This window comes from Elephantulus edwardii, unplaced genomic scaffold (genome assembly GCF_000299155.1).
Source record: "Elephantulus edwardii isolate Elephantulus edwardi_28Jun2011 unplaced genomic scaffold, EleEdw1.0 scaffold00137, whole genome shotgun sequence".
NCBI lineage: Eukaryota > Metazoa > Chordata > Mammalia > Macroscelidea > Macroscelididae > Elephantulus > Elephantulus edwardii.
In genome coordinates this window covers 495,635-515,134 of record NW_006399887.1, presented here as the reverse complement: position 1 = coordinate 515,134, position 19,500 = coordinate 495,635, and the positions used below count along the sequence as shown (strand labels likewise).

At 42.4% G+C, this 19,500-nt stretch overlaps 1 protein-coding gene and 1 pseudogene across 1 annotated transcript in view; both read right to left on the bottom strand.

The window, feature by feature from the left end:
- The window catches only part of LOC102856227 (sec1 family domain-containing protein 2-like), a gene marked incomplete at its 5' end in the record, with an annotated part of 374,536 nt that overhangs the window by 24,224 nt on the left and 330,812 nt on the right, over positions 1-19,500 (bottom strand). The window lies entirely within an intron of this gene.
- On the bottom strand, positions 449-990 carry LOC102873421 (annotated as a pseudogene).

Below are 19,500 nucleotides of genomic sequence, written 5' to 3'. Positions count from 1 at the left end.
AAAACCCTATCAAATAACATTGCCATATCCCCACTCCCAGGTAACATTTCCTGCAATTCCTAGTTACTGACATTGCATCTTTGGGATTGCATCAAAATCCCTTCATTGTAGTTTGGTTTGGTTTTGTTTTTTTTTTTTTAAAACCCAAGCGATCCTGAAATCCAACCAGAAGCATAAAGGTTTGTTTCAGGACAGCCTCAGAATGCTGTAGTGTTGTTCTCTGTAGTGTCACCTGAGTGTCATCCCCATGGATGTGCTAGCCAGACGGCAGCACAATCTGGGGTATCTGGTCCACTTTCTGTCAATCTTGCTCCCTGGTTGCCTAGAAACTGTCTCACGGTCAAGGCTGAAATCTTCAAGTCAGTGAAGGCCTGGGCCTGTCTTCATCTGGAAGTTGGACTCGTAAGAAGTTGAAATGAGTTCTTCACAGCTTCAGTCAGGCATACTCTTAAGATGCCTCCTGGGACGGAGCCGTCGGGTCCTGGCTCTCAGGCTCTGGAGGAGGAGCTGGTGGGGCTTCTTTCTTCTGGGCCGCCAGGAACTCATGAATTGCTCGTTCTATCTGTGGCCTGAATATGTGGTTTAGCTTTGGATTCACCACCTGGGAAATAATTCTGTCTACTCCAGCTTCCAGCATTCCTGATTGAACCACACTCTGTCTGAGACCATTTCGTTTTTGTTCATCGTAGGATTCCATTCCTGCTTGTCCAGATGTGTTGACACAAAATTATCCACTTTTTGCCTCAGGTTTTGGTAAGCTGGCTTGGTGTCCACGTCGGCCAGGCAGTCCCTGCGGAAGCTATCAAACAGGCCACGGCTCTTGAGCTGCTCCACAATGAGGGCGATGAGCTGCGGATCACCTGGGGGCAATGAGGCCGGGTTGATGGGGCCGCCGCTCACGCCGGCCCCCGATGAGCCAGACGCTGCCCCCACGGAGGCCTGGCCTGCGCCTCCACCCACCGCGCCCGTCCCCCCGCCACCATCAGCCATGGCTGGGCCCTGGCTCTGCGAGAGAGACCTAATAAGGTTTCTTCTCCAGAGCAGAAGCCCTGGGTCCAGCTCAGCCGGTAACGGATGAGTTGAGTCCCAAAGAAGTAAAGAAAACGGAGCAAACTGCGAAGGGGGCAGTGGAGGTGGCAGCGGTTGTAATGGTGATGGGGACGGCGGCAACAATGGCGATGAGGGTGGCGGCGGTGGGGGCGAGGGAGGCTGAGGGGCCGAGGGAGGCGGAGGGGGCGAGGGAGGCGGTGGCGGAAAAGTCGATTCCTTATTTTTTACCAATGCCTTCAAAGCAGCTTGGACTTCTTCCTTCGCTGCCATTGGCTTTTAATCATATAATACTTCTTGAGATATTTCAGTGGTGGCCAATTCCTTTTGGTACAGTGACTCTGTATATTTCTTCCATGTTCTATTTTTGTATTATTTCTTTTGTTTTTGTGGTTTTGATTTTTAAAAATTTAGTCAGGTTCCCCTCGACCCCATCTTCTTTTGATGCTTTCCAGATCATTCAAGATTTTCCCCATAGCATTTCTCAATATTACAACTCGAGGCTCGAATTTGTTTTTCAGTTCTTCGACTTGAGAAATGGCCAGGAAGTCCAGAATGAAGGTTGCATAGTGAAATGTACTCGGGGGTGGGGGTGGATTGTACACCATTGAAGAAATTTTTCATTTACTTTTCAAAAAGAAGAGTGAACTGGGGTGGGGGGAGGGGTGGGCAGGGAGAAAATGCAACAATGAATGGAAATCCAAAGTCTCTGTAAACGTTCATTGAAATTAATAAAATAAAATAAAAAAAAGAAATGGCAAAGAAGTTCTTCCTTTATTATTCTGCACTTCCAGCTCTTTTTTCCATTATAATACTTTGCTTTGTCTTCTCAAGCTGCCCTGTGAAATCTTCATTGCCCTAAAGTACTGAATTGCTGATGAGTCCCGGAAACTGTTTTAGACCTAGTCTACCTTTAAAGGAAGACCTCTGAGCCTCATCCTTCCTCTAGCCACCTCTCCCATCTCCCCTGACCACTAACAGAAATCTGTACATGTTGACCACTTTCACCCAGAACATTATCCTGCACTCATGGCAAACTTGCTTTTGTCCCATTGGCTCACTTGAATGGTCTCCCCAAAGTCACCAGTGGTCATCATAGTGTAGCAACCAATGTCTTCATCCAATGGATGTTCCTGTGGCATTTATCAATTGACTTCCTAAAACTCTCCCTCTGCAATAAGAGCACCGTCTCTTGGTTTTTCTTTTATTTCTATACATGGTTTCTTTTCACATTTCTTTACAGGTTCCCTTTCATATATCAGTGTAATAGAATTATTATGTTAGAGTTCTCCCAATTGTAAGGCACTGTGAAAGTGACCTTATTCGGAATAGCATCTTTGCAGATGTAATCAATTAACATGAGGTCATGGAATAGGGCAGGCTTTAATGCAATATGACTAGCATTCTTATAAGAAAGGAGAAGTGGCTCAGAGAGACACAGGACAATCATGTGAAAATTGAAGCAGAGATTGTTGTTAACCTAGCATAAGTCAAAAGAGTGCTTGGCGCTAATAGAAGTTGAAAAAAACAAACCAAAAAAGTATTCCTCCCTTAGTCTTCAGAGGGGGGATGGTCCTGCTGACACCTTAATTTAAAATTTCTAGGCTCCGGAGCTGTGAAAGAACAGATGAATGTTGTTTTAGGCCATATTCTGTGTGGCACTTTTATTGTGAGGGTCCTTAGGAGAAACCAATACAATCAGAATAGCACCCTTGGTCGCTGATTTTTCCCACTCAGTACACCATGCGTGCAAGTCCTCATGCACTCCCAAGCCTTCAACAATCCTTTACATCGAGATCAAACTTTTCTATTAATTACAGATGGACATTACCACCTGTGTACCCCCCAGGATTCCCTAAACTCAATAGGTCTCAAACCTGATGCATGATTTTCCCGTTAAGTCTGCTTCTTCTGCTCTTGAATTTCTTTCTAATAGCATCGCCACATTTTGAGTCATCTGAGCCAGACAATTGGGGATCATTTTAAGCTTTTCTCAGTCTGTCAGCTTCCACATCAACCCCACAATTCTACTGCCTCAGATTCACTGCACACCCTTTGTTTCCTGCTGGCCCTAGCCAAGGCTCTCACTACAACTTGACTTTATACAATGGAATGGAACCGAACACAGTTTGGTCCTGCTCCATGACTGGCTGCAGATCATAGTCTGTGATCTATTAAGGTTTGCAGTGGCTAAATTACAGAACAGATGAGCAGATGTATCTCTATCTTAGTCTGGAAGTTTGCTGAAAACTATTGTAGCAACAAACAAGCCCCCACTGACAGTTGAGTGGACTCAGTAGATAAGATTCATTGGCTGGAAAGTGAACCCAAGTTCCTCACATGAAAGATAAGAATTATGCTTCTGTAACACTGTTGCTTCCAGTTTACATCTATAGCTTTCTAATTTGTCCTGAGTCTAGCCATTCTCCATCTGCTCTCCCCCTTCCTGCCCAAGTAAGCATTTTATAAAGCAAATATTTATTATTGAGTATATTGTTGTTGGTTTTATTACTATTGAACATATTGAAGAAATCTGGCTGTAAAGTCTATAGTGAACTGCACTGTAATCCAGAAGCTGATTATCTCTGGCTGTAGACTCCACCCGTGGTTCTGCGTGGGCAGTCTCCTCCTACTGTGATTTACAAAACATTGACATTTTCAACAATTTCATCTAACTTGGAACCATGATCGGGCAAATACTCTGTCATAGACCTCTCTAAATTACCTATTCCAAGAGTAATACGATCAGTTTGAAGACTAAAAGTGTACCTGATTCAAGCTACGGTCTTTTCAATCACTGGCTATGCATCTTAGAGCTGGACAATGAACAAAGGTAACAGAAACATTGATGACTTTGCATCATGGTGTTAGAAGAGATTTCTGAATATCCCACAGACTGCTAAAAGAACAAATGTATGTCTTGGAAAAAGTGTAGCCAGAGGGCTCCTAGGAGGCAAGGAATTCAAAGCTGCCTTCATCTCATATACTTTGGGCGTGTTGCTAGGAGAGGCTATTCCTTGGAGGGGAACATCATGTTGGGAAAGGTGGATGGCCAGTGAAAGAGAGGAAGACTCCCAATGAGATGGCTTGACACAGTAACTGCAGCAATGTGTTCAGAGTGTCAGGGATGATGATGATGCCACAGGATAGGACAGGGTTCATATCTATTTTTCATAAGGTTGCTATCGGTTGTACGCAACTCCATGGCACCTAACAACCACCAACAACTACATGAGGTAGTCAACTTCTGTGAAGATTAACAGTCTTGGAAAGCCAGAGGGAAGCTGGCAATAGGTTTGGTTTGGTTTTATATACCCTGGAGATTTTTTTCCATCAATAGGAATGGCCAGAAGCCCATACGCACTAGCTGGGGTGACAACGGTAGGTTTGGCCTCTATTTGCTCTTTTCATCAATGCTTGGCCCATCTCAGTAATGAAAGGTGTGGGTATGGCCTGCAACATATTTTTACACACGTACACACCCCTTCTTGTTGTTCTATGTGCCATTGAATCACCCGAGACCCATAGTGACCTTATGTCTGAAGTCTGTCCTATCCTGAGCCAGTCTCACTAATTCTGACACACCTACCCCCGTTGCCTAGATACTGTATAAATCCATCTCATCTGGGGTCTTCCTCCACCCTTTCAAGCATGATGTTCTTCTCTAAGGACTGGTCCCTCCTGGCCAAATGCCCAAAGTATGTGAGATGGAGCTTCAAAATCCTAGCCTCCAAGGAGTTTCACTCTCTCCAAGATAGACTTATTTTTTTTCTTGGTGGTCCATGGTATTTTTAAGACTCTTCTCTAGCAATACAACTGGAAGACACTGATTCTTTTTCTGTCATCCATAGTCATTATCCAACTCTCTTATTCCTATCAAGTAATTGCGAAGACCATGGCCTGGATCATGTGCACCTTAGTCTCTAGACTGACCTCGTTGCTTTTCAGTACTCTGGAGAGGTCCTAGACAGCAGATATTCCTCAGTGCAATTCGTCTTTTGATTTCCTGACTGCTGATGTCAAAAGTGTTGATGGTGGAAGTGAGCAAGCTGTAATTATTACACACACACGCACACATTATATATATACACACACACACACTCATAGGTATATATGTATACATATATTTATATATGTACATATACACACATCTATGTTGTTGTTCTTGTTATGTACCGTTGAGCTGAAACTGAGTCATAGCTGACCCTCTGATGGATTTTCAGAGGCAGCGAATCACACAGAAGGAGACTCCTCACCCTTCTTCCACAAAGCAGCTGGTGGACTCGAACAGTGTCCTTTCAGGATTGCAGCACAGCTTCTTGGCATTAGGCCACCAGAGCACACATACATATGTCCTTCTCTAAGGACTGCTCGATACTACTATGCTAGACCTGCCTACGGGGACTGGTAGGTATCACACTGCCAACACCAAGCAGGTGGTTTGGATTTACTAGCTGCTTTGGGGGAGAAAGATGGGCAATCTCTTCCTGTGCAATTCAAGCCTCTGAGGCTTAAACTTAACCTTCTGGAGAGTCAACTATGAGTTTGTACCAATTAAATACGGCAATGAGATATAAACATATATGAGACAGCCCTTCTTGAGGCTATAAGCTCCAGCAAAGCAATAAGGTCTAATTATGTTTATCTCGATACTTTCAGTATTCAGCATGGTACTTGAAAACTCTGTCTCACATATTTTGGGCACATGGCCAGGAGGGACCAGTCCTTGGAGAAGGACATCATGCTTGGAAGGGTGGAGAGACAATGTGGGACAGAAAGACCATGGATGAGATGGATTGATACAGTAACTGGGGTAATGGGGGTTGGTGTGTCAGAATCAGTGAGACTTGCTCAGGACAGGGCAGGCTTCAGAGGTGCTGTACATACGGTTGCTGTGGGTCACAGGTGACTCGACAGCACATAACAACAACAACCTCTCAGTAAGCATTAGCAGTAACTCAATGAGAGTAACACAATAAACTCTTAGTTTAGAGTAACTCTCAGACTTGCAAAAATTAAAGGGATAAATGAATCAAGTTCACAGGCTGCAGAAGCTAGTTTTCTCAACAATCTTTTTAGAGACTCTCCTTACTTTCTGTGTGGTTTTTCCTGGCTGAGCAACCAACCAGGAGGAGCCTTCCAGTCCTACAAACAATTGCTGACTCTCAATTAATCCTAGGACAGAAATCCAACAGGCTCTAGGATTTCAGCGTGGTACAGTCTGTTCTCAAAGACATATGTTTTCCATAAGAGAGTCTGGACTCTGAAGTGCATTGAGAGAATCTTGGAAGGGCGTTTGGCAAGATGAGACAAGGAAAAAGAGAAATGAACAACGACAATAAAGAAAATCAGTGTGGGGCGGAGTCGGGGAGAGAATGTCAGCTTGGGGACAAGTAAAGGGGTCCAATTAATGCACGGTGGTATTTGCTATTTTGGTTTCTGTTTAGATTTGTGTTTTGATACCAGACTTTGCATTTAGCCCAAGTTGGGTCAGAATGATACCGGGAAATGGGGTCTTTTCCGTCAGAATAACCCATTCTCTCCAATCAGCCACACATGGCCAACGTCTGTTTGTTAGTTGATGTTGTAAAACACTTTGAAGATGAAAGATTTAAGCTTCATCACAGCCACTGCCAAGACATAGATTAATAAAGCAAGTTAGAGTCTTCTTTCTTCCAATTTCAGGAACTTCCCTGGCTGTGATTAAGACATGGACTTTGGTCAGAGAAGGCAATTTCCCATCACCATTCTCCACCACAGAAACCCCCACCCCTCTCCAGTATTTGAGTAGAGGACCTTGTGGAGCTCCCCCACCCCGAGAGCGCGCTTTGATGTGCTGAATGATATCCCGGAGGGTTGTCCAGAAGAGACTTCTCCCTGGGAATCCAGTTACCAATTCTTCCTCTATTGATGTGTCCTTAGCTTCCCTTCATCTGTGACTCACTTGTCTCTATGAGAGACTAAAGCCAAGGCAGCCTCTTCTACAAAAATGATCAAGGCCTTCTTCTAGGAGAAAGTTCAACAGGAGCTTTGAACTTAAAGGACACTTATTCTAATTTTGAAGTTGGGCTTGGTAACCGGCTTCTTCTAGCTGGGCTTAACTGCAGCATCGTTTTCTCTGGGGGCTGGAGCTAACTTGATGTTACCTGGCAACAATGTCACTGCCTTTGTGTCTGTCGCTCCTGTTAGTTTTCATCAAGTAGATTCTGACTCATGACCTTGTACTTGTAGAGTAGAACTGTGCTCCTCAGGGTATAAATTAGTAAGCCTGTCTTCTGAGGTACCTCTGTGGTGGGGGAAGGGTTTGCGGAGGGAGGTGGTTGTGGGGGGGGGGTCAAACTAACAACTTCTCAGTTAGGAGTCAGCACTTAACTATTTGCACCCTCCAGGGACTCCATTTCCTGTCTAGCACCGTTAATGGAACAAATACTTATTGAGCAACTAAAATGGACAAGTCACTGCTCCAGGCATCAAGTATTCAGTAGTAAATGAAATGAAAAACAATCCCTAGGCTCATACAACTTTTTTGTTCAGGAAAATGACAATAAATAAGTAAACTGTAGGGTAACAGTAAGGACCTCCGGCGGTATAGTGTGTAATTTGTCAGGCTGCTAACACAAGCTCAGGAGTTTGAATCTACCAGGCTTGGGAGAAGGATGTATCAGAAACCCAATGGAGGGTCTTTATGAGTCAGAATTGACAGTGGTTTATTAGATGGTAATAAGTGCGGTGGAGTAACATTAAACAGGAGAGGGACATACATTGTTTTACATAATTTTTAGTGTCTATGTAGCAGATAGGACCCTCATTTTACAGGAATAGAAAATGAGGCTTAAAGATCCTTATGTAATTTGTTCAAAGACACCCCCATAACAAGCTGGGCTGTTAAGACTAAAATTCAAGCAGATCTCCCTACAGAATTATTCTACTTTGCAATTCCATAAACTTTCATTTATAAACACATTCTTGAAACTTGGTTCTACAATCAACATTCTTGATAGCAGCAGCTAGGAAATTAAAAGATGAATTATATAGGGAAAGTCTGCTGTCAGAGACCTTTCCAAGGTACTGAAGAGCAGCGACATCAGTCTGGAGACTAAGGTGTGCCTGATACAAGCCATGGTCTTTGCAATTACTTGCTATGAATCAGAGAGCTGGACAATGACTAGGAATGCTAGAAGGTGAATTGATGTCTTTGAGCTGTGGTGGTGGAGGAAAGTATTGAATATACCATGGACTGGTAAGAGAACAAACAGGTTCATCCTGGAGAGTGAAGCCAGGCTGCTCCTTGGAGGCAAAGATTCTGAAACTTCATCTGACATACTTTAGACATGTTGTAAAGTGGGATCAATCCTTGGAGAGGTACGGTATGCTTGGGAGACTGGAGGAACAGCGCAGGAGAGGAAGACCCTCAATGAAATGGATTGATTCAGTGACTGAAGTAACGAGGGTAGGTGTGTCATAGATAATAAGGTTGGCACAGGATAGAGCAGGGTTTAGGGCTGTTGTACATAGGGTCGCTATGAATCACAGGCAACTCGACGACACATAACAACAAGATGAATAGCAAGTGATTGGAAAGACTCTGGCTTGAATCAGGCACATCTTAGTCTTTAAATTCACAGCCCTGCTCCTCAGGACTTTGGCAAGGTCTTTGAGAGTAGACTATTCTAATGCTATACATCTCCAGATCTCCTGACTGCTGATATGAAGAGTGTTGATTAGGATCCAAACAAGATGAAATTGTTGACAAGCTTTTTTCTTCTGTCATGATGTTGTCTATTGGCCTAGTGGTGAGGATTTTTGTTTTCTTGATCTTAACACTTTGAGATCTAAAAAAGTAAAAAAAATAAAACAAAACCAAAAGTCAGCTTTGAGTTAATCCTAACTCCTGGTGATCCCAAGCTTATCAGAGTAGAACTGTGCTCTACAGGATGTTGAGTGGCTCATTAGTTGGAAGTTGATCACTAGGCCTTTCTTCCAAGGGGCCTCTGCGTGGACTCAAATCCCCAACCTTCCAATCAGCAGCTGTGCATTAACTATTTATGCCATCCATGAATTTCCCCTTGTAATGTAGCTTCTGTTTACCCATTGGTCAATGCAATCTTTCTCTTTTAATATGCCACCATGCTACCTCAGTTACAGCCATTTGGAACTATCTGTAATGACTTGAATTTAATCCTTTACTCCTAACATCTGTTTGTCTGATGACAACTTCTATTTGTCTATTTGTTTCCTGAACTCCTGATATTGAATGTGGAATCACTTTTGGATTGTGGATTGTGCTAAAGAAGGTAGGTGTCACATTTGTTTCTATACTTCCCTTACCCACAACTGTGGCTTGTTGTGTATCATAGAGTTGGAATCAACCTGTAGGTGACCCTCTGGCGGGTTTTCAGAGGCAGAAAATAGCACAAGAGCAGACTGCCCATCTTTTTTGTCACAGAGCAGCTGGTGGCCTTAAACTGCAATGCCTTTGAGATTGCAGTGCAACTTCCTGCTACTAGGTTACCAGAGCTCACAAAATAACCTCTAACTTACTAATCACTCGGACTGTAAAAATCAGGTTATTGTTCTATGATTCCCTACCAAAATTCACCCCAATAAGACGTTTTTAGTCAATTTTAGTTAAAAATAAAAGACCTATTACATAGGATAGAATTTTTTAAAAAGACAACACCAACATTAGTTATAGAGTATTGGACATGTACTGATTTAATCAATAAACTCCAAATGTTTTCTTCTTATCAGAAATGGCATTATGCAAAATGATCCTAGCGAAGAAGTCTACCTAAGCCTTATTTTTCTTCAGTGAAAAATGAAGGGTTAAGCCAAAAGACCTCCAAGTTCATTTTCAGCTCCTACATACCAAATGTGATTGTTAATTTTGTGGCTAGACTGTGGTGCCCAGTGGTTTGTAAAAACACTTTTCTTGTTGCTGAAAACAATAAGGACCTCTATTGACACAATAGTCAAGCACTTAGATGCTAAGCAGTAGGAACTCCATTAACAAAAAGACCTGATGATCAGCTCCTTGAAGGATTAAAGCCTAGAAAATTCTATGAGGGCAGTTCAACTCTGTCACTTGGTATTACTCTGAATCAAAATTAATTCAATACTACCCAATAACACAGTGACAACAGTTGTTGCTATAAAGTAATTATTTAGATTAGTTGGTCTCAGGTAGACTACTACCTTCTACAATGTGAGCAGGCCTCAAGTGATCATTGAAGGCCTTAAGAGCAAAAATGTGTTTTGTGACATTGTGTTTTGTCTCCAGACCATAAAAAGACATTTTGGCTAAAACACTTTTACTCCTTATATGTTATTACCCTGCAGATTTTGATGCATAAGTATATGGGAATCTTGTCTGTTGAAAGTCCAAGTCCATTTGATCAATAGTCATTTGGGCCCAAAAAAGCAGCAAGGATATATCAGAGATTTACATATGATCTTAATAAACACAACTGGAATGTTACACAAGTGTGCCAGCTGTGAGTGTCAGCTAGAACACTTCAACACCATCCTCCCAGAAGCACATCCTGCCAAATTTATGCAGGTTTCAATTGGACCTGGTAACATGATATTCATATGCTTGATTTGCTATTTGGTAGAAGTACAACACTAAACTGTCAATTTGTTGAATTGGGAGCAGTCATTGTTCTAATTAGTACATCACATGTCTGTCAGTTTGCTGTACTGAGGTAACTTGTGGGTGGTGGTTATGCTGAAAGCTTTGCCAAATGCCAAGGGTCATTCATGGTGGACAGGTTTTCAAAAAGTTTCCAGGTTAAGATAGACTAGGAAGCAGAACTGGTCATTCACTTCTTAAATAGGCAGCCTCTGAAAACCCTAAGGACAGAAGAGGAACATGGACAGTTATAGTACTAGAGGTAAAGCCCAGACTGGAAATCAATCCAAATGAGGAAAATTAGCACCTTTTATAATTAGAACATGGAATATTTGAAGCATGACTGCTGGAAAACTGGAAATTGTGAAAAATTAAATGGAATGCATAAACATTGACATTCTAGGCATTGTTGTTATTGTTGTTATGTGCCATCGAGTCACCTGTGACTCGTGGCAACCCTCTGTGTAAGAGCCCTAAACACTGTTTATCCTGAGCCAATCTAAGTGTCTCTGACACACCCATTGTCCCAGCGACTGAATCACTCTGTCTCATCGATGGTCTTCCTCTTCTGCGCTGTCCTTCCACCCTCCCAAAAATGATGTCCCTCTTCAATGATTGGCCCCTTCTTGTAGCATGTCCAAAGCATGTCAGACGAAGCTTTGAAATCCTAGCCTCCAAGGAGCAGCCTGGTTTCCTATTCTCCAGGACGAACATGTTTGTTCTCTTAACAGTCCATGGTATATTCAACACTCTTATGTAGCACAAAGCTCAAAGGCATCAATTCTCTTTCAATCATATTTAGTCATTGTCCAGCTCTCTGACACATAGCAAGCAATTGTGAAGACAATAGCCTGTATCAGGCACACCTTATTTGCCAGACTGACGTCAATGCTCTTCAGTACTCTGGAGAGGTCTCTGACAGTCAACTTTCCCAATGCAATTTGTCTCTTAATTTCCTGGCTATTGGTACCAAGAGTGTGGATAATGGAGCCAAGCAAACAAAAAGTTGCAACAATCTCAATCTCTTCACCATTTATCATGATGCTGCCAAGTGGCTGAGTGGTGAGCAATTTTGTTTTCTTGATGTTGAGCCTCAATCCATATTGAAGGCTGCAGTCATTTCAAGCTTCATGTGCTTCAGGTTCTCCACAGTTTCACCAAGCAGGGTTGTATCATCTGCATAACACAGGTTGTTTATGAATCTTCCTCCAATCCTGATTCTACATTCCTCCTCATGCAGCCCAGCCTTCCAGATGATCTGTTCTGCATATAGATTGAAAAGGTATGGAGACAGAATACATCCCTGGTGTGCACCCTTCCGGATTTTCAACCATGCAGTGTCTCCTTGCTCTGTTCTGATGACCGCCTCCTGGTTCAAGTATAGGTTTCACATAAGCACAATCAATTGTTCTGGGATTTCCATTCTTTTCAGAGTTAGTCACAGTTTGTTGTGATCCACACAATCAAACACCTTTGCATAGTCAATGAAACATAGACATTCCTCTGGTACTCTCTGCTTTCAGCCAAGATCCATCTAACATTAACTATAATATCCCTAGTGCCACTGCCCCTTCTTAACCCAGACTGCACATTTGACAGTTCTCTGCTGATGTGCTATTCCAGATATTTTTTAATAATTTTCAGCAGAATCTTGCTTGCATGTGATATTAATGATACAGATTAGTTTTGGTCATTTTGAATCAGACAATCACATAGTATATCATGATGAGAATGGAAAACAGAAGGAGAATTGTGGTGTTGCATTTATAGTAAAAAAGACAATTTCAAGTTCTATCCTGAAGTACAATGTTGTAAATAATAACCTATTATTATTATCCATATGCACACAAGGAAGATCTGTTAATACAACTATTATTCAAATATACACTCCTGCAACTTTATAGCCAAAGAGGAGGAAATTGCAAATTTTTACCAAATCTTGCAGTCTGAAGTTGACCAATCATGCAAACAAAATGTACGAATGATAACTGGTGACTAGAATACAAATTCGGAAACAATAAAAAAGCAATGGTAGTCAATGTACAGACTTCATGATAGAAATAAGGCTGGAAATAGAATGTTCAAATTTTGTATGTTCAGTGATTAATTCATTGCAAATACCTTTTTTAAAAACCATAAATGTCAGCTTTACACATGGACCTCACCTGATGGACTTCATAGGAATCAGATTAACTGCACTGTGGAAGTAATCATTAGAAAAGCAGACAAAACTAGGCCAGGGCTGACTGTAAAACAGACACTCAGTTACTCATGTTCAAGTTCAAACTGAGGCTGAAGAAAATGAAAACAAGTTCCACAAAACCCAAAATATGATCTTGAGTCTATTCCCCCTGAATTTGAAAATCATCTTAAGAATAGATTTGAAGGTTTGAACACAAATGATCTAAGACCAGATGAATTGTGAGATGACATCAAGGATATCATCCATGAAGAAACAAAACGTCATTACAAAGACAGAGGAGAAAGAAAAAATGGAAACGGATGTCAGAAGGGACTCTGAAAATGGCACTAGAGCATCAAGAATCCAAAACAAAGGGAAAGATACTGAGTAAAAAAGCTGAAAAGAAAATTTCAAAGGACAGCTCGAGAAGACAAAGCAAAGTATTATAATGGAATGTGTAGAGAGCTGCAATCAGAGAATAAAAGGTAAGAAATCACTCGGCATTTCTCAGGTTGAGAGAACTAGAAAACAAATTTAAGCCTCTTGGTGGTAATAATCTGTGCTGCAATCCCAAAGGTACATAGTTTTAATCCACTAATTGTTCCACAGGAGAAGGCTGGGCAATCTCTTCCCATGGGATTACTACCTTGGAAAACCCTCTGGGGGGTCAGCTATGGGTTGGTTCCAACTCGATGGTACACACAACAACACAGCAACATGGGCAATAAATTGAATGATCCAGGATGCATCAAAAGAAGATGGAAGGAATACAAAGAGTATTACCAGAAAGAATTGACTGACCCTGCATAAGTCCCAGAAGTACCCTATGAAAAAGAGCCAATGGTAAGGAATGAGGAAGTGGAAGCTGCACTGAAGGTACTGGAAAAAATAAGGCTCCAGGAATTGATGGGATATTGATCGGTATATTTCAACTAAAAGATGCAGCCTTGGATGCATGTGCTCACTAGTCTATGCCAGGACATTTGGAGGATAGCTGTTTGGTCAACAGACTGGAAGATATTTTTCCCCCCTCATTCCATTTATTAGTTCCCATTCTCAAGAAAGGTGACCCGAGAGAATGTGGAAACTATCATACAGTATCATTAATATCACATGCAAGCAAAATACTGCTGAAGATCATTTAAAAATGGTTAAAACAGTACATAAATAGAGGACTTCCAGAAGTTCAAGCAGGATTTGAAGAGACCATGACACTACGGATGGTGTCATGCTAATGTCAGATGGATCCTGGCTGAAAAGTAAGGAATCCTAGAAGAATGTTTATTTAAGCTTTATTGACTATGCAAAGGCATTTGACTGTGTGGATCTAACAAGTTATAGCTGAGATCGAGAAGGATGGGAATCCACTGAATTACACTCATGTGAGACCTATACCTAGACCAAGAGGCTGTTATGCAAATAAAGCAAGGAAATGCTGCATGGTTTAAAATTAGGAAAGACACATGTCAGGGTTGAATCCTTTCTGCATAAAACTATTCAATCAGTATGCTAAGCAAATTATTTGAGAAGCTGGAATCTATCAAGAAGTATATGGCATCAGGATTGGAGGAAGACTTATCAACAACCTGCATTATGCAGATGACACAACTTTGTTTGCTGAAAGGGAGGAGTACTTGAAGCATTTGTTGCAGAAGATTAAAGAACATGCTTTCCATAGAGATTGCATATCAAGAAAATTCTTACCACTGGACTGTCAGGCAACATCATGTTAGATGGAGGGGGAAAAAATGAAGTTGGCATGCTTTCATCTTTGTTGGATCCACAACCAACACACTTGGGACTAGCAGTCAGGACATCAGGAGATATATTGCACTAGGAAAGTTTACAGTCAGGGACCTCTCCAAATTTTTGAGGAGCAGTGACGTCAGTTTGGAGATTAAGCCGTGTCTGATTCAGGCTGTGGTCTTTCTGATCACTTGCTGCCTCTGAGAGCTCAACAGTGAATATGGATGACAGAAGGATGGATGCCTTTGAGTTGTGGTGTTAAATATTCCTTGGACTGCCGAAAGAACAAACAAATATGTTTTTGGAGAAAAACACAGTCAGAATGCTCCTTGGAGACAGGGATGATAAAGCCACATTTCACATACTTTTGTCATGTTGCTAGGAGAGGCTATTTCTCACGAAGGAACATCATGCTTGGAAAGGTTGAGGGTCAGTGAAAGAAGAAAATCCTCAACCAGGTGGATTGACACAGTGACTGCTGCAATGGGTTCTTTTGTGTCAGAAAGTAGAAGGGTTCAGAGCTGTTGTTCATAGGATTATTATGGGTCATATTCATCTCTAGGACACCTAACAACAACAACACAACAACAACAACAACAGTGTGTTGTTGAAAGAGCTATGGTCTCTTTCTCACTTGCCAGTCAGCACTAGCCCTTACCCACCCCACAGATCACATGAGCCAATTTTGTAAAGCAAATCTCTCTCTCTTTTTTAACCTGATGAAGGGTCAGCGATGGGTCAGTTCTGACTCGACGACAATCAAAACTGATATACATCTATCTCTAACCCGTTTGATCTCTCTAAAGAATCCTAAAAATACCAATTCTGAAGTTAAATTCTACCCGAAGTCCATTGTGTTTGTTATCCACAAGGATCCTTTGCCCCAGCCGTAGCTGCCTCTGGCTGACCCAAAAGCTAACATTCTCCTCATTCACATGGTCATAGGGGAGGACTCTGGGCCATATTGTTGCAATGTGATGCATCCAACTCACCACAGTTAACTAATGAAGGAATGGGTTCCTGACCCCCGCTGGGCCAAATACAGGCTATTTCCTGGGAACAAGTATTGACCTCAGACAGATGAGATTTAGTATAAGCTGTGCCAAAACTCATGGCATAACCATCCTGACATCTACTCAACTAATATTTAGTGAGAACCAAATATAGGCTGGGCACTGATCTCTATATTTTCCACAGGACAAGAAAAAACACAGTTACCAGCAAGTCAGTTCTGACCCATAAGTCAGATGAGAATTTCCATGAGGTTTTCAATGGCTAGGAGGTAGACTGCCAATCCTTTATTCTGAGGTATTTACTCTGTGTCACGGAGAAAGTACAGAGTGCTCTCTGGAGGCAAGGAGGATGAGGCTTCACCTCACATACATCGGGCATGTTGCTAGGAGGGGCAATTCCTTGATAGGGGCATGATGCTAGGAAGAGTGGAGGGTCAGCAAAGGAGGGGAAGACCCTCAACGGGAGAGACTGACATGGTGACTACCACAATGGGCTCTAGTGTGTCGGGAGTGTGAGGATGGCACAGGATAGGACAGGGTTCAGATCCGCTGTTCACAGGGTCACTATGCATTGTACTTGCCTCAACGGCACCTAACAACAACAACGGGTGGGTGAGAACCACCAATCTTTTTGTTACTAGTAAAATGCTTAACCATTTGCATTACCTAGGGACTCATTCACAGGGTAGAGTGAGTGAACCACAAAGAACTGCTTACTCGTTAGTTTTCCCGTCCTCACTCCTCTCCTTCTGAGACCCACTGTACTGCCCCTCTTGAGATCCCTAAAACACTCTTGGGTCCTCGCTATGATTTCCTGTTTTCTTGGTTAAAGCAGTATGATTTGTTAGCATCTTAAATGCATCTGAAAGAGTTTCAACTATTATCCTCTTACAGGCATGGCTTTTAATTATCTCTCAAACATTTCTTCTATCTCTGCTTGTGGGTTGGTTGTGTGGGGTTTTTTTTATGGCTTTTTTTTTATGTTGCTTTAATGGTAAGGAGTTATGCTGCCAGCCCAAAGGCACACAGTTTAAATCCACCTGTCACTTTGTGTGGAAAAGATGGGTAGTTTCCTCCCACGTGATTTATTCCTTTGAAAATCCTCCTGGGGGTTCAGCTATGAGTGGGTTCCAAGTTGACGGTACACAACAACAACAACAACAAAACAAGACAATGGAATTCTCATGCCAACACAGATAAAGAGCCCAGAGGCAAACACTGGCTCTTTTTTGAGCCTTTTTCATTACTTTTTTCTTTTTGCCTGTTAAGCATGGCATATGAGATGGCATGTGCTTGGCACAAACAAAAGAGCTTCGTAAAAAGCACACATAAAAGGAGGTAAAAGGGCTTCATGTTAATCTGTTAGATAAAACCCACCCCCCTCACAGCCATCCAAGCAGAGAAAAAAACATCTTGACAAATCATGTCCATTCGTCTAAACAAGTTGGGGTCCAAACAGATGGAGTGGATATAAAGGATATTATGTTCAGGGGACTGAAATCCAAACCACAAATTCCAGAAATGCACTATAAAAGTGCTGCCTATTAGACATGCTAGTTTTAAATTAAATTAACATCGAAGTGGGAGGGGGGAAGGCCTGTTTTGCCTTATTTATTAGATTATTATCAAGCTTCTCCCTCTAAGGAGCTCAAGGTGCCCATGCACAAGCATTTTTGAGAGAGGACTTGGTTGTTTTAAGGATGCCAGGCTCTGCTAATATTGTTTCTCCAGTGTGATGGACCACCCCTAGGCACTAACTACCCTCTGAAGCCAACAGCTCCACGTGACCACAAGTCTATCTTCTGGTTGAAAAGTACACCCAGTTGACTTGAAACTCTAAAAAATGTAAAAAGATGGATCCAGTGAGCATGTGCTTCTCCTCAGTCTGCTGTCACCTTTATCCTACAGGGATCAGAGGGACAAGCTGTTTTATACCACCTACGAAGTCTTGTCTCTTAAATTATATTAATAAGGACCTCTCCAAAGGCTTAACAGAGCACTGGTGGCCTAGTGGTGAGAAGCTGTGCTGCAATCTCAAAGGCACGTGGTTTTAATCCATAAGGTGCCCTGCAGGAAAAGGATGGGCAATCTCCTGTGTCAGTTATGGCCTCTGAAAACCCACCGAAGGGTCAGCTATGGGTCAGTCCCTCATGGATTGTACACAATAACAACAACCAAATGTTTAAAGTGCAATAATGTCCGTTTAAAGACTCACGTGCCTGGTCCGAGCTGTGGTTTTTTTTCACTTGTTTCCTATACTTCTGAAAGTTGGACAATGAGTGAGGAATATTGAAGAAGGACTGATGTCTTTGAATTGTGATGTTGGGAAGAGTACTGGATATTCCATGGACTGCCTAAAGAACGAACAAGTCTGTCTTAGAGGCAGGGATAGCAAAACCTTGTCCACAACATTGGGCATGTTGTCAGGAGCGGCCAGTTCTTGGACAAAGGCATCCTGCTAGGAAGAGTGGAGGGTCAGAGAGATGATGACCCTCAACCAGATGGACTGATATCTGAACCCTCTTGCCAGGCTGGATGGCCAATGTGTATTTAAGGTATGCAGTGGATATTTTCCAAAAATAGTCACAAAATATTTCCTGGCCCATGTGCTGTCATTCCCTTTCCAAGAGGAGTCAGGGTGGCATTTTGTGACTGCTTTGACAAATAACATAAAATGCAAGTGGCACATGTGGCTTCTGGACTGGTATTGTGTGTAGGTGTTGTCAAGTCAACTCTGACTCAGCAAAGTTACGGACAACAGACGGAACCTTGCTTTATCCTCGTATCCTCACAATCACCCCCATGATCATGCCCAAGCCCATAGTTGTAAGCTCTGTGCCAATCCGTCTCATGGAAGATTTTCTGCTCTTCCACTCACCCTTCACCTTTCCCAGCAGGATGTCTTTTTCCAAGAACTGACCCCTCCTGACATCATGACCAAAGCAGGTGGGATGAAGTTTTACATCTTTGCTTCTAAGAAGCGCCCTGGTTGCACATCCGCCAAGACAGACCTGTTTGTTTTTTAGCTTTCTTTAGATTGTTTGTCCCTGGAACACAACCACCATACTGTAGGGAAACTCAGCATGGAAAGGATGCACGGCTCCCACTCCCCACCCTGGCTGAGACACTACTGAGAGTCAGCGTCAACTTGCTAACCATGTGAGTTATCTTGAAATGAGCCTTTCCCTGGTGAGCTCTGCCAAGCCTGAATAGCAATAGATTTTAGAAATCAGGCTGGTTATATAGCAAGGCCCCCAGGTGGTGCAAATGCTTTGTGCTTTTTTACTGACCTAAAAGGTGGTAGTTTGAACCCACCAAGAGTATTAGGGGAAAAAAGGATTGGTGACCTGCTTTTGCAAAGATTATTGAAAACTCTGTGGGCAATTCTATTCTGTAACATCTTGGGTTACTCCATGAGTTGGAAATAACTTGAAGGCAATGGGTTTGGGTGTTCTGGATTTTGTTATATAGAAATGAGCCACAGGCAGGTGATAAAAGAGTCATCTTGTTATGTGCTGTCACGTTGAGCACAACTCATAGTGACACTATGACTGGCTGACCTGAACCCTGTCTTATCCTGTGCCATTTTCATCATCTCAGACACCTTAGAGCCCATTGCTGAAGTCCCCATGCAGATCCGTCTCATTGGGGGTCTTCCACTCCTTTGCTAATCCTCCATCTGTCCAGGCATGATGTCCTTTTCCAAGCTATAGCCTGACCTCATGTACAAAGTATGAAAGACAACACTTTATCATCTTTGCCTCCAAGGAGCACTCTGGCTGCACTTTTCTCAAGACATAGCTGTCCTTTTGGTAATCCATAGATTATTCAGTGGCCTTTTCCAACAGTTCAAAAGTTCAAAGATACCAATTCTTTTGTCA